Below are 16,624 nucleotides of genomic sequence, written 5' to 3'. Positions count from 1 at the left end.
GCTGTTTACAAGAGAAATGAGATGCTTAAACACGCCAAGTCCAAGTACTGGCAAATGGAGGACGCTAAGCTTAACGGTGTTAACACAAATGCAGCTATTTATATAGATGAACCAGTTAGTGGTAAATTTTGCATTAGAAGAGATAACACACTCTATGATAACTTTTTTGTGGGTGCTAGTCAATGTGAGGATACTTATCGTATCATAGGGGGATGGGGATTTAAAGGTGGTAAGGATCCAATTTTTCCTAGAATTTATTTTATTTGTGGCAATAAGGCATATTTTAGCCTCCCAGACCATTGGTATGGGACATGTTATCTTGGATTAGTTTTTCCAAATTTTTTTCATATTGACAGAAATGAAAAGGGTAACTTTGAATATGGTGAACACCTGAATAGGTACAAAAGAGAACGTTTTACAGAAGTCCTGGGAGACATTTTTGGTGATGTCATTCCAATGGTAGGAATTACCATGGATTCAATCAAAATCAGAAAGGTTTCTACAATTGTAGATAGATTGTCAACAGATACTGCAAGTGGTTTCCAATTAGTCAATACAGAACTTGTTGCGACCAGAAGCATGTTATGCAGAATCGTCTCGCATTAGACATTCTGCTTGCAAAAGAGGGAGGAGTCTGTGGGGTCTTACATGTCCAGCATTGTTGTACTTATATTCCTGACAAGAGTCAGAATATAGAGTCGCTTATTAAGAATATTACACAGTTTCATGAAGAAATAGAACCCCTGGAAGAAGAAAGTTTCACAGAACGAATAGGCAAAAGAATGGAGGCAATAAAAGAATGGTTTTCAGAAATTGGTAGCTCCGTCATTGGCAAAGTGCTCTATCCAGTAATTGCCATCATTATAGTGATATTGCTGCTAAAAATTAGTTGCATGATTCACAAAAGGAAGAAGCATCAGAAGGAAAAGAGGAGGGTTTATAAACTCAGAAAGGAACAGGAGAAGGAATATGAGTTAGAAGAGATGCGAAGGGCTCAGTTTGAAAGTGTTGACCAGACAGCAGAAACAGGGGTTTAGGGAGACTAATACTGAGAGAATTCAAGGTGTGATGTCTCTAAATTGGGTTCAAAATTTTCCTGAAATTATTGGGTGTTGTTTGGTGATTTTTAAATCACCAGATGAGGGAGTTGATGGAGCGATTCTCAGAATTCATTTTATTCTGACTCGCGAAGTTAATTCTCTGTAACATGAACTAATTTACTAATGAATTGTTGCATGATTTGTATTATTACTTCAACCTAGAGTAAAAATTTACATTCACAAACACGTGGGTCTAACATTATGAGCTCATGTTGCATTTGCGAGTTTGTCATGTAACACATGATTAATATTCTCTTGTTCGTCCTATTGTCCTTGTCACAATTATTGCGGCTGATCATTTTATGGCATGTGCTTTCATTATGTGTGCTTAAGTGTTTGTCTTATGTCGTGACTGTTTATCCATGTTTTGTTTGTCAATCTTTTTCTTCTTACAGATATATAAAGAATCCAGCTGGACATTAAGAAGAATGGTAGATATTAAATGTGCTGCTTTATTTGTTTGCTTCTGCTAGGTGACATTTATTAATGGGTTAAAATATTAGCAATGAAGGGTGGGTAACAGAAGGGTTTATTTTGCTTGAATTAATTACCTTTTTGTGTTTGTTTAAATACTAGCTCGAGTGAAAAGGTTTGAGGCCTAGTTCTAATGAAAAGTTGGTTGGCCTGACAAAAGGATCTGAGCACGACAGTGATGGTGTTTTCATTTAAAAACTTCCACGGAAATGTGCAGAAGCTCAAACAATGGACGATCTGTACATCAAGCTCCGAAAGCAAAAGCGTCAAGGCCAAGGAAGCGTGTAGAGGCGGCTTGGCTAAAATCCTGGAGGAAATAAATTTGAACATTTAGTTAAATGTTGCGACTCTGGGAAGTCAGTGTTGCTTCGTGTCAATGGACAATGACATAATGATGTCACTGAGACTGATGCGTTGGCCTCTCGGTGGTCTGATGGATGAGTGAAGTAGTGTGGCTCACTGGTTAGAGGCGGCAGACCCGAGAGCAGAGGACGGCCCGGGACCAGGGTTTGATTCCCGGCGCGGCAGGTTTCTGGACCAGGGTCAGCGGACTCGATAATTCTCTCGCCTCGGTGCCCACTCTGATCAGCGATCACACTCGGCAACTCTGGGCATTAGCTTGCCTCATCTTCACTAACGGCCCCACCACACCGCCGGGGATGCCTGGTCTCACCCTGGAGATACCCATTAAGGGACCATCTCTCAGGGAAGCCAGGAAGGGTTTTGCAGCGGTCGAAGCGCCTTGGGACCCTCCGGGTAAGTAGTGCGCTATATAACTGCCTATACATTTACATTTACATTTACATGACAACCAATTAGGTTGCTGCTTTTTGCAATAATATCGTTTTTAGTTAGATTAGTAAGTAAGAAAGGTATAAAAACCTGGCCTCTTGAGGGAAGCGGGGCTGACTGTTTCCTGAGGGCGAAGTGCTGTCCGTTTTCCTTTGGACACGTAAGACATGTTTGCTTAATAAATGATTTTTTCTCTTTCAGGTCAGAAAGCTTAACAATAGGGTTTAGGGTTGATGATTTCTTTAATTCATTATTTCTGTGCAATGTTGAAGTGTCAGACCTTTTGAGCCAATAATCAAATGATTTAATACTGATTTAAATAAATGCTTGAAATTAATAAATGAGCTAATAAAGATTTGAATTTTTGAAACTTTAAAATAAAAGACTTAAAACGTCAAGCTGGTCTTGATTATTTAGTCGTTACCATTAGCTTATTTCCATTGGCCTCATGGTCTAATTAAATGTTTTCTTGTTAATCAATGAATATAAATGTTATACTGCAGTTGTAAATATGTACATATAAATTTGATAGTGTGATTAATTAGGCCACATGATTCAGCTTCATGATTTTTTGTCCCGTTTGCATGGGCCTTGGTATTGATTAGTTTGGTGAGTATTAGGTAGTGAATGGTGACGCATGTGAGACAGAATTTCTATAGTGACGCTGGATCAATTCCAAAAGCATGACCAACCATCTCCTGACATCGCATGGAAGGCTATCCAAGGATGACTTCCCGTGAAAGCAAGAGGACTCAACCGATACAAGTCCTGCCCAAGAGGGTGCCTCGTGGATGAGACAGCATATCATCTCTTCTGGAAGTGCGCATACACACAGGACCTGTTGAAGGCCCTAGGCACAGAGCTTAGATCTGGATACCTACGCCCTGCTTCACTGCAGACTCTGTGATGTATGTTTTGGTCCCAGGGACACACACACTGAGTGAGCTCCAGTACTGCTGGAGGCTTATGTGCTGTTTTAAAGATGTCCTTCTGTTTTCCATAAATCGCCAGGGTAGCAGGGAAGAAGAAGACATCGACCCTGGCGTGCCATAGGATGAGCCACATCCTCCTGCACGAGTACGCAGCACTGGATGGATCAGATGAAGACAGAGACAACGAAACTTGAGGCCTCGAAGGGGTCTCCTTGTACCCTCATACAGGGGCCTGGACGGCTCAGGCCACAAAGACGATGACAACAGCTGAGGGGTTTCCCTGCCCTTACCTTAGGGGGGGCCCGGAGGAGCCACTAATCTGGTTTTTGCCCTTTTTTCCCCAGGAACCGCTCAGTGACAGGGTAGAGGAGAAGGCAGATGAAGACAGGTGGAGTAAATGTAGTTTTTTACTGTATGTATTTAACTAACGTGACCTTCATACTAAAAGGTCAATGGGATAGCTTGTGCACTTGTTGTCAAGTTTGTTACCAAAGACTTACGGAAATGTGCAGAAGCTCAAACAATGGACGATCTGTACATCAAGCTCCGAAAGCAAAAGCGTCAAGGCCAAGGAAGCGTGTAGAGGCGGCTTGGCTAAAATCCTGGAGGAAATAAATTTGAACATTTAGTTAAATGTTGCGACTCTGGGAAGTCAGTGTTGCTTCGTGTCAATGGACAATGACATAATGATGTCACTGAGACTGATGCGTTGGCCTCTCGGTGGTCTGATGGATGAGTGAAGTAGTGTGGCTCACTGGTTAGAGGCGGCAGACCCGAGAGCGGAGGACGGCCCGGGACCAGGGTTTGATTCCCGGCGCGGCAGGTTTCTGGACCAGGGTCAGCGGACTCGATAATTCTCTCGCCTCGGTGCCCACTCTGATCAGCGATCACACTCGGCAACTCTGGGCATTAGCTTGCCTCATCTTCACTAACGGCCCCACCACACCGCCGGGGATGCCTGGTCTCACCCTGGAGATACCCATTAAGGGACCATCTCTCAGGGAAGCCAGGAAGGGTTTTGCAGCGGTCGAAGCGCCTTGGGACCCTCCGGGTAAGTAGTGCGCTATATAAATGCCTATACATTTACATTTACATTTACATGACAACCAATTAGGTTGCTGCTTTTTGCAATAATATCGTTTTTAGTTAGATTAGTAAGTAAGAAAGGTATAAAAACCTGGCCTCTTGAGGGAAGCGGGGCTGACTGTTTCCTGAGGGCGAAGTGCTGTCCGTTTTCCTTTGGACACGTAAGACATGTTTGCTTAATAAATGATTTTTTCTCTTTCAGGTCAGAAAGCTTAACAATAGGGTTTAGGGTTGATGATTTCTTTAATTCATTATTTCTGTGCAATGTTGAAGTGTCAGACCTTTTGAGCCAATAATCAAATGATTTAATACTGATTTAAATAAATGCTTGAAATTAATAAATGAGCTAATAAAGATTTGAATTTTTGAAACTTTAAAATAAAAGACTTAAAACGTCAAGCTGGTCTTGATTATTTAGTCGTTACCATTAGCTTATTTCCATTGGCCTCATGGTCTAATTAAATGTTTTCTTGTTAATCAATGAATATAAATGTTATACTGCAGTTGTAAATATGTACATATAAATTTGATAGTGTGATTAATTAGGCCACATGATTCAGCTTCATGATTTTTTGTCCCGTTTGCATGGGCCTTGGTATTGATTAGTTTGGTGAGTATTAGGTAGTGAATGGTGACGCATGTGAGACAGAATTTCTATAGTGACGCTGGATCAATTCCAAAAGCATGACCAACCATCTCCTGACATCGCATGGAAGGCTATCCAAGGATGACTTCCAGTGAAAGCAAGAGGACTCAACCGATACAAGTCCTGCCCAAGAGGATGCCTCGTGGATGAGACAGCATATCATCTCTTCTGGAAGTGCGCATACACACAGGACCTGTTGAAGGCCCTAGGCACAGAGCTTAGATCTGGATACCTACGCCCTGCTTCACTGCAGACTCTGTGATGTATGTTTTGGTCCCAGGGACACACACACTGAGTGAGCTCCAGTACTGCTGGAGGCTTATGTGCTGTTTTAAAAATGTCCTTCTGTTTTCCATAAATCGCCAGGGTAGCAGGGAAGAAGAAGACATCGACCCTGGCGTGCCATAGGATGAGCCACATCCTCCTGCACGAGTACGCAGCACTGGATGGATCAGATGAAGACAGAGACAACGAAACTTGAGGCCTCGAAGGGGTCTCCTTGTACCCTCATACAGGGGCCTGGACGGCTCAGGCCACAAAGACGATGACAACAGCTGAGGGGTTTCCCTGCCCTTACCTTAGGGGGGGCCCGGAGGAGCCACTAATCTGGTTTTTGCCCTTTTTTCCCCAGGAACCGCTCAGTGACAGGGTAGAGGAGAAGGCAGATGAAGACAGGTGGAGTAAATGTAGTTTTTTACTGTATGTATTTAACTAACGTGACCTTCATACTAAAAGGTCAATGGGATAGCTTGTGCACTTGTTGTCAAGTTTGTTACCAAAGACTTACGATTAAAATAGGGCTTTGTGGAAGGGGAAGATTGATGTATCTGAACCAGACACAAAGCCCTAACAAGGGTTAGAAATAAAAATATAAAAACCTCCCATAATCCATTGCATGCAAGACAGTACCACAAGTACATTCAAATTGCTATGCCCATATATACAATTAATATCTTTGAAATGTGACAAAACAATTATTATATTAATTCTGATTAAGTTGTACTCTATGTGGCGGTGATGAAGGGAAATTTATAGAAGGTCTAATATAAATTTGTGAGTTGTGTAGGTACAATACCACAAGGTGCGCCTAGAGCTCCCTAGTAAACATCATAAACTTTGAAGATATGGTAAATCCACCCTTTCCATAATGCATTGCATACAAGACAGTACCACAGAATGTTTAATATGTACTATTAGTAGCTTTGAAATGTGACAAAAGAATTATTACATTAATTCCAGATTAGGTTGTACTCTATGTGGAGCTGATGATGAAAAATTTATAGAAGGTCTAATGTAAATGTGAGATGTGCTAGCGAGTAAAGTAACCACTGCCAACCTTGTTTAGGACCAAGTGAGTGTCCTGTCTGAAGGCTTCTAATAAAACAGTGCCTGGAGGATGTAATTAAAACCTAGGGCGTAACAGCACATGTAATAGAGGGTGTTCTCATGGGAGGTTACAAAAAGAGACAGGGATGTCCTAAGGACGGCCTACAAAGCCTAGTGACCAATGAAAGCCACCATTTACACAGGGCAGGGACAGGAGCCAATTAAAACGATGGGTGGGAAGTAAGCCGAGCTTTATGCACATATCTTGTATGCAGCATGTTTAGAAGAGACAGCGCAAGCGCTGCCTAGGCGAGACCTAAAAATGGGGATGATCAGGGCCAAAAGAGTGACTTTCTCACAAACACCACTAACAAAGTGGCACAAGTACCTGTCCCTGCACTCCATTTTAAAATTAAAATGCAATTTGTAAAAGTACATAAAAATAATATAACACATTTCCATCCAGATCTTAGCGATAGCATTCTTTGTCACAGTGGATTGGGTGGAAGACATCACAATTTACCCAGATCTGTCCTAAATTTATATTTAAAAACAATAAATTCATAATACAATAAATAAAATAAAATGTTTAAACAATTAAAAACTCTATAATAAAAATGATTTACATATTTATCTCCTAGATGTTTGTTGAATGAAAAAAATGGGTTTATCACATGTTGAAAACTTGGTTGAGCCAGTGTTCTAAACATTATCTAAATGTTACTGTTACTCTAAATGTTATTGTTACTAGGAAATTAAGTATCATGGTTTATTTAGCATAAGTGAGGCTAATAAAAAGAACGCATTGTTTAAATCATACGACTGCATTAGCCATTTCAGATTCCCTAACATATAAAGTGTACAAGTGTTTAATATTTGTTTTGTATTGGAATGCTAATGTTAACAGCCACCTTGTATAATTTCCATTTGAGTAAGGAAATGCTCATTATTCCATTAGGATGGTTGGAGATTATGTAATAACATAACTGTTGGTAAGAGAGTGGTACATTGCAGTATAATTTCCTTCCAATAGCCCAGCCGAGAAACCATTTGACACATGAAAATGTCCACGTTGTGACATATTTCAAAGTAACTTGGCATGCCTTTGCTTTGTGTTTTTCAGACATAAAACTTTGGCTTGTAAAGCACATGAAAAAGACTGGACTTGTCTCATTTCTTGAAAACATTGTTCTTTTTGCATATTGTCCATGATATTACAGAGAGGTGGATGCACTTTACCAAGTAAGGATGAAAAAACATTATGACCTACCTCAATGGCATTTTTAGATTTTGCACCAGTGCTTAGTTTGAGCCAGTGGTTTTCAGTTCTCAGCACCGGCACTTAACTGGTTTCCGGTGTAGAGCACCAGCACTAAATTGTCAACACTGCTCTTATGACAGTCTGCTACATGGTGGTGCTGCACAACTAATTTAGAGAAGAGCAGAACAATTGTTGTTTATGAATACAATACACATTAAAAATTACTAATACCTACCTGCCTCCTCAGCCATTCATTTAGCTTTGGGTACTTGGAATATTTGAACTGCCGTGCTGGCAGGCACGAGAGATGGTTAGTAGTAGTTTTGGCAGAAATAACAGGGTTGACGGATGGTGCCAGCTGCAGCTGCCTCCTGGTCAGGGCCCTAGCACTTATTATTTTACAAATTAGGCACAGTTTCACACACCATCTAAGCAACTCAAGTCACAGTTCCACTTTGTGAACCATCCTGCTTAGAAGGCCAATCAATTAATCTTCAAACGAATTGAGCAAAGATGCCAATAATTCCTCATTTTTGTCGAATAATTCACTTTGTATTAGAGCAGTCAGGACCTGACTGGCTGTAGTGGGCTCAGGGCATTTCCCTGGTGGGCCGCCAGGGTGGGGGCTGGCTTTGGAGCTCTGGGGGGCCGTTTCTGTTACCGGGGTGGTTTTGCAGCATAGCTGCAATATCAGCCCCCTGTAACAAAAGCTGCAGTGTTTCTCACACGCAGGACTCCTCCCCCCCCCCCAATAAATTTCCAAGGCTGGTTTGCGTTACCAGTCTGGCCCTGAGAGCAGTAACATGTTCCACAAATTGATCGGGGGGAGGGGTAGGAGGCACACATGCTAATGCTGATAGTTTTCTAGTTTCAAACAGCAATGTGCTGTAAGTTGTGTGATCATCAGTTAAGGCACTTTTACACCAATTGCTTTGGAAAAATGAAGATACATCCCTGAGTTTAAATATTTGGGTAATTTGTATTACATTAATCCTCGAAATTTCAGAGGACATTATAATGTTTTCACCGACATTTTGTTTATGTTTGCAGATACTATTGTCAAACATTGTTGTTTGTGTATAGAGGAATATATGGCAGCAAGCCATATATGAGGGGGGCGTTTTTATTGTGAATTTTACTGCAGTAAATATGGGTGAATGGATGGGGTCATGATATAAATGGTCCAACTAAAATACTGCATATTTTGAGGGTTACTAGGTTTGAAAAAACAGTATGTGTTTTTGGGCATCCGTGTTATAGAGAATCACGGTTCCTTAGAGAATGTTAGCCGATGGTTTTCAGGAAAGTAAATATCAGAAAAGTTATGGGGTTGAGGTGAATTATACTTATGTACTTGACATAGTGCCTTATTAAGAGTTTGGCATAGCGGGAGGGGGACCGCCCGCTCCTGCACTGCCAAACCCATGTACAGACAGCGAACCAGATCAGGAGTTTTCTCCTAACTAACGGGTGGTTCTTTGGCATTCTCTGGGCGGTGCCTATCTAATAGGCACCTCAATGAGTGGTGTGGCTCACTGGTTAGAGGCGGCAGACCCGGGAGCAGAGGACGGCCCGGGACCAGGGTTCAATTCCCGACGCGGCAGGGTCGTGGACCAGGGTCAGCGGACTTGATAATTCTCACCTCGGTGCCTACTCTAACCAGGGATCACACTCGGCAACTCTGGGCATTAGCTTGCCTCATCTCCACAACGGCCCCCCACATACGCCGGGGATGCCTGGTTTCACCTTGGAGATACCCAGTAGAGACCATCTCACAGGGAAAGCCAGGACGGGTTCCCCAGCGGTCTACTGCGCAGAGATACTCCTTCGGGAGTCGATTCTAGCGCATTACAAACCCACAATTAATTAATTAATTAATTAACGTCAGAGGCAGAACCTGCACAGCATGGACTACTGCAGTCCATGCCGTGCAGGTAGTTGTGTGCATGCACATGGGGGGCATATTATGTGCCCCCCTGTGTACATCCAAATGGCATGAGGCACAAGAGGGCCCAGTATGACCTCCTTTGTTTCGTCACCGCCACACTTTTCATGGCAGTTGCACTACCATGAAAAGTGTGCACCACCATGAAAAGTGTGGTGGTGAGGAAACTCATAATATGCTTGGCTGGGTTGCAGCGCTCAGCCAAGCATATTGCGGTCTCAATACCACCATGCCACCGCCAGTGATCTCCGATCCCAGGCATGTTGCTGTGGTCCCAGGGTGGCCTGCTGCCCTAGTCATAATAGAGCAGTCGGAAAACCACCACCTCTGCGTCCCTGTGAGTCTGGCACCCTGGGGAATGCCAGACTCACAATAAAATCCCTTGTCTGTTAATAGTTAGTTTTCTAATGATGTGTTCCTGGCAGTTGACCAGTTACATGGAAAGTAATAATATGGAATCCTCTTTCAGAATTCAACGACAGGGCCCATTAGAAGTCTTTAGAATATATTTCAAAAATATAACAGTTTTGTGGATCTCAACATCAATTGCAAAGTCAGATCAATTATACTCCAAGATCCTTTCATACAGACCCCGAAAGACAAAGCTCTGCTATTTCACTGGCTAGAGAAACAGTTGATGCATTTTTAGTGAACCCGGGTTCTGTGTTCCTTTACTTACAGTACACATAACCCATGTGGCTACCCAGCCTATTGCCTGTCCTTTATTTAGCATAGATTGCAGGTGGAAGATTATTTGTTACAGCAAATGTAAAAAAGCAGACTACATTAAAATTGCAAAGGAAGAGGAATTTCTATATGCTTTATTTATACATGTTTTATTGTCCCTTTTTGTATTTAGTTGCTGTGATGTGGGTTGGGTGTATTTTTCACCGAACAAGGGAAGTTTTCGAATTTCAAGGGGGTGGTTGTGGGAGGTATAATTGAGGTTTGTAAGGATGATAAGTGCTCTCATGTATTTTTTAACTTTGGTTCTCGAGCGATCGGTTTCAACTGTTGTTTCTAACATTTTCAGTGACCCCTGACGGAGAACATATTTGGTTCGAAATGCATTGAGTTTAACACAAGTGTTTGCTACATAATTTTGGAAGACTGCACATGCCAATGTACAAGCCTGGATGAGCAACCGAAGGCATATGAAAATGCATGAATAAAAAGATTCTGGTCTAATACCTGCTTTCGTTGGAGTGACTCTATACATAGGAACAAAGGAACAATTACATGTTTGAATCATGAATTGATTTACATCGCACTACATGGTTTACTGTAAAAAATGGTTTACTTGGAGCCCTTCTACTTTGTATAGCTAGGGGTGCTAAACGAGGCACCCTTTTTGAGAGACATTAAAAATGCCCCATTTTCTGACATTCGGAAGTAGTGCCGCAGCTTTTTTCCTTTACTTTTTTAATTGCCTTGATTTTGTTCTTTCCTTTGTTTTTCAGGATTAATAGTTGATATTTCTCCTGAATGGATTTTTTTTCAGTGGAATTTAAAAAAAGTCAACGAACATTCATTTTTATTATTTTTATTATTTTCCTGCTTAAAGAGAAAGTAGTGTTATTAGTTTTTGTATTGTCATGTAATGTATTTTTCACAGTTCGTTTTTAGTAGGAGAAAAATGTTAAGATTTGTTTCTGTTTTCATTTTTTTTACTGTTAGAAATGGGTTTTCTGGTTGGCTAGGGAATGCCAGGCAGAAGCCACCACTCTAGTCAGGGTAAGGTATTACACATCTAAAATACCCCTGCCAACTCCCTTGGTAGCATGAGCAGTCAGGCTTATCTCAGAGGCAATGTGTAAACCATATGCACACAACAAACAGTAATACAGTGAAAACACTATAAAAGTACACCACACCAGTTTTAGAAAAATATCCAACATTTATCTGTGTAAAACAAGTCCAAAATGGTAAAAATCCAACATACAGTTATCAAACTACAAATAATGCAAAAAAAGGCTTTATTTACAGTTCCTTGAAGTTGATAGTTCTGTGCAGAGATATCACGGCATCATGCACAAACAAATCCAACAGTTCCAGCCGGTCACGGCGTCACAGGCCAGCTACAGTGTTGGGGAGACCTGTAAAACAGTACGTTTGGAGATGCAGGGTGCTGGTGAGCTCCAGAGGAGCAGCATCAGCAGGTGTTGGTTCCGGAAGTCGGTGAAAGAGTTGTCGGGCCCTTTCAGTCACATGTGTGGCAGGTCGAACTCCATCAATTTAAAGTCGGGAGTGCCAGCGTCGGCTGTGGTTTGAAGTGGAGCTCTGCAACATGTGGTGCCCTCAGATCACGGTGCAGGCAGCAGCTCAGTGACGGTTGTCCAGCAGCATCAGAGAGATCAGGGCTGTGGTGTGAAGCATGGCGGTGCTCCTTGCGGTGCAGACAGGTCACGGTGCAGCCATGGCATTGTTGCTCCTGAAGCGTTGTCGTTGGTAGAGGCAGCAATGTCGGTTGACAAACTGGAGTCAATGACTCTGCGTCAGTGAGTCCAGGCTGCGATGTGGGATGGGGTGGTGCACTGTGTAACTTACAAACAATGCCCTTAAACCACAATGCAAGCAGCGGCATAGTTGTCATCTTGAAGTAGCTATGTTGGTGAGACCAGGGTTGTGTTGGAAAAGCAGGATGGTGCTCTGTGTTCTCCATGAGTGGGGTCCACAGATCACAGTGCAGGCAGTGACAGCGGTGACAGTGTTGCGTCATTGTTGGGATACCAGGGCGGTGGTGTGAAGGGAGGCAGTGTGGAGTGCGGTGCCCACAGGTCACGGTGCAAGCAGCAGCTCGGTGGTGGTGTCGGACATCATAATCGTGAGACCAGGGTTGTAGTGCAAAGTGCAGCAGTGCCCTCTGCAGTGCCTTCAGGTCATGGAGCCATCAGCAGCATCGATGATGGCGTCAGGTTACCTTTTCTCCTCTGTGGCAGCTGAAGTATCCAGTTCCAGAAGCTGGTACCCAGAAGATGTTGAAGTCTTTGAATTCCCTGAGACTTCCAAAAGGAGGTAAGCTCTACATCCATCCCTTGGATATACTCAGTATGCAGAAAGAACAGTCCAGTCTTTTCCCTGCCCAAGACAGAAGCAGCAACTGCAGGCCAACCCAACAAAGCAACAACAGCAAAGGTGGCAGCACTCCTCGTGACAGCTCTTCCAGCCCTTCTTCCTGGCAGGTCCCTTAGTCCAATAGTAATCCAAAATTCTGGGGTGAGGTCTCCAATATTTATATCACATTTCCCTTTGAAGTTGGTACAAACAAAGTTCCTCTGGCACACATAAATCAGTTCTGCCTGGCCCAGGCCAGGTTCACTACAGAAGTTAGAGACAGCTTTGCGGAAGGCAGCCACAGTCTAGTCAGAGGCAAGTGACACCTCCTCCCACTACTCTAAATGCAGCCAGGTCTTTTCATCCTGGGTATGAGTTACCCAGGAAAGGCAGGACACACCTCAACCCCCCCTTGTGTCTATCTAGTGTGAATGCACATCCCCAGCTCCTGTCACTCCAACCCCAGATGGTGAATATACAAACGGCAGAGGTACACAGGATGGTTAAGCAAGAAAATGCACACTTTCTAAAAGTGGCATTTTCAAACACACAATATAAAAATCATCTTCATTAAAAGTTAAGTTCAGGAAGCCTAACCTCCATTTCGTCATCTTGTTCCAATGGAAAGTTACGCTTGTAAAATGTAACAATACAGCTCCCATACTAACCTATGGGACACAGAGCCTTAAAATAGTGAAAAACAAAATACACTTTTACTATCAGGACATGTATAACCCACCGTTCTATGCCTTACATTTCAAATACAATGCACCCTGCCCATGCGGGACCTTGGGCCTAACTGAGGGTTGCCTTACATGTAAAAAAAGGGCAGGTTTAGATCTGGTAAGTGGATGCACTTGCCAGGTTAACATGACAGTGAAAACTGTGCACAGAGACTTCAGTGGCATTTGAAAGGCTACTTGTGTGGGTGGCACAACAAGTCCTGCAAGCCCACTCATAGTATTTGATTTACAGGCCCTGGGCACACACAGAGATATTTCCTAGGGAATTACCAGTAAATCAAATATCCCAATCATGGAAAACCAATCAAACACAATTTACATGGAGAGCATAGGCACTTTAGCACTGAATAGCAGTGGTAGTCAAGTCAAGTCAAGTCAAGTCATAAAATTTGTATAGCGCACTACATACCCAGAGGGTTTCAAGGCGCTTAGGAAGGGGGGGAGGATTATTTGTCAAATATCCACGTTTTAAGCTGCTTTCTGAACGCTACGTGATTCTGGGTGAGGCGAAGGTAAGCGGGGAGTGAGTTCCATGTTTTGGCCGCCAGGTATGAAAAGGATCTGCCTCCCATGGTGGTCTTGTTGATGCGAGGTACATTGGCGAAGGCTTGGCTGGAAGAGCGAAGTTGGCGGGAGGGGGTGTAGAAGGACAGTCGAGAGTTGAGGCAATCTGGTCCGATGTCGTAGAGTGATTTGTGTGCGTGGGTAAGCAGTCGGAAAGTGATCCGGGTAGCCAGTGGAGGTCTTTCAGGTGGCCAGAGATGTGTTCGTTGCGCGGGATGTCTAATATGATCCTGGCTGAGGCGTTTTGGATTCGTTGTAGTTTCTTCTGGAGTTTAGCGGTGGTACCTGCGTAGAGGGTGTTTCCGTAGTCCAGTCGGCTCGTGACTAGAGCGTGGGTGACTGTTTTCCTTGTTTCGGAGGGGATCCAGCGAAATGTTTTTCTGAGCATGCGAAGAATGTTAAAGCAGGAAGAGGATACGGCGCTGACTTGTCTGTTCATTGAGAGCGAAGAATCCAGGATGATGCCAAGGTTCCGTGCGTGGTCTGTCGGGATGGGTGCTTTTCCGAGGGCTTCCGGCCACCAGGAGTCGTCCCATGCAGAGGGGGATGTACCTAAGATGAGGACTTCTGTTTTGTCTGAGTTCAATTTCAGACGGCTGTGTTTCATCCATTCGGCGACTTCTTTCATTCCTTCGTGTAGGTTATTTTTGGCGGTGCTGGGGTCCTTGGTGAGAGAAAGGATCAGTTGAGTGTCATCCGCGTAAGAGATGATGTTGAGGTTGTGTTGGCGGGCGATGGCCGCGAGGGGGCTCATGTATACGTTGAAGAGGGTGGGGCTGAGTGAGGATCCTTGAGGTACGCCGCAGATGATTTCAGAGGCCTCGGATTTGAATGGTGGGAGGCGGACTCTCTGGGTTCTTCCGGTGAGGAATGAGGTGATCCATTCAAGTGCTTTTCCTTGGATTCCTATGTTATTGAGGCGGTGTAGAAGGGTGCTGTGGCAGACTGTGTCGAAGGCTGCAGAGAGGTCGAGGAGGATGAGGGCGACTGTGTCTCCATTGTCCAGTAGAGTTCGAATGTCGTCTGTTGCTGCGATGAGGGCGGTCTCAGTGCTGTGTTTGGCTCGGAAGCCAGATTGTGAGGGGTCGAGTGATTTGTTGGCTTCGAGGAAGGCGGCGAGCTGGTTGTTGACGGCTTTCTCGATGACTTTGGCCGGGAATGGAAGAAGCGAGATGGGGCGGTAGTTTTTGAGTTCGGTGGGGTCCGCTGTGGGTTTTTTCAGAAGGGCGGTGAGTTCAGCGTGTTTCCAGTCTTCCGGGAAGGTAGCGGAGTTGAAGGAGCAGTTGATGACGTCTCGGAGGTGCGGAGCTATGACGGAGTCTGCTTTGTTGAAGATGTGGTGAGGGCATGGGTCTGTGGGGGATCCAGAGTGGATGGAATTCATCAGGCGGATGGTGTCCTCAGTGGAGATTGGGTTCCAGGCGTTAAGGGTGTTTACGGGGGGAAGATGGTCAGCAGATGGTAGGGTGGGTTGGCTTCCGGGTTGGTTGTCAAAGCTGTTGTGGATGTCAGCAATCTTGTTGTGGAAAAAAGAGGCTAGGGAGTCGCAGAGGGTTTGAGAGGGGGTGATGTCGTTGGAGTTGGCCGAGGGGTTGGAAAATTCCTTGACGATGTTGAAGAGTTCCTTGCTGTTGTGGGCGTTGTTGTCAAGTCGATCCTTGAATGCTGTTTTCTTGGCTTTTCGGATCAGTTGGTGGTGAGTGCGGGTTGCGCTTTTGAAGGCGTCCTTGTTGCTAGTGGATGGGTCTTTTTTCCAGGCCTTTTCAAGGGAGCGGCACAGTTTCTTGGACTTCTTGAGATCATCGTTGAACCATGAGGCTTTTTTGCTGCCAGGTTTGCTTTGACGTTTTTTCAGTGGTGCTAAGGTGTCGGCGGTGTTGGATAACCAAAGGGTGAGGTTGGAGGCGGCTTCGTTGGCGTTAGAAGAGAGGGCAGGGGAGGTTCGAAGGAGCGATGTGGAGATCTGATCCGTGGTGATTTTGTTCCAGTTTCTTTGTAGAGTTGGTTGTAGGTGGATGATGGGTTTCGGCTTATTGTAGGTGAAGTGAACGCAGCTGTGGTCAGTCCAGAGGAGATCCGTAGTGTGGCTGAAGGAGACATGGTTGCTGGAGGTGAAGATGGGGTCGAGTGTGTGACCTGCGATGTGGGTGGGGGAAGTGACCAGTTGTTTAAGTCCGAGGTTGGCGAGGTTGTCCAGGAGGGTGGCGGTGTTGCGGTCGTTGATCTTTTCAAGGTGGAAGTTGAGGTCTCCCAGAAGGATGTAGTCTTTGGAGGGGAGCGCGTGTGGGGTGATGAAGTCCGTGATGTCTTCGCTGAATTTTGCGCGGGGTCCTGGAGGTCTGTAGAGGAGGGTGCCTCTAAGAGTTGTCTTGGGGTCGATGTGGATCTGGAAGTGAAGGTGTTCGGAGTTAGCGAGGTTAGCGTCGGAGCTGGTAGAGATGCGGATGGATTTCTTATGGACGATAGCGATTCCTCCTCCTGTATGGTTGGTGCGGTCCTTGCGTGTGATCTTATAGTCGTCAGGGATAGCGATGGCGATGTCAGGGGCGGAGGAAGCGTTCATCCATGTTTCCGTTAGGAAGGCGACGTCAGGAGAGATGGTGTCTAGTAGGTTCCAAAGGTCAATGGCGTGCCTGTGGACCGAGCGGGTGTTGAGAAGGATGCATTGTAGGTGGTTAGGGTCGGGATTCTGTTGAGTGGT

The sequence above is a fragment of the Lissotriton vulgaris genome, chromosome 8 (genome assembly GCF_964263255.1).
Source record: "Lissotriton vulgaris chromosome 8, aLisVul1.2, whole genome shotgun sequence".
NCBI classification, from domain to species: domain Eukaryota; kingdom Metazoa; phylum Chordata; class Amphibia; order Caudata; family Salamandridae; genus Lissotriton; species Lissotriton vulgaris.
The sequence above is the reverse complement of the archived record's forward strand: the minus strand, read 5'-3'. Positions refer to the sequence as shown.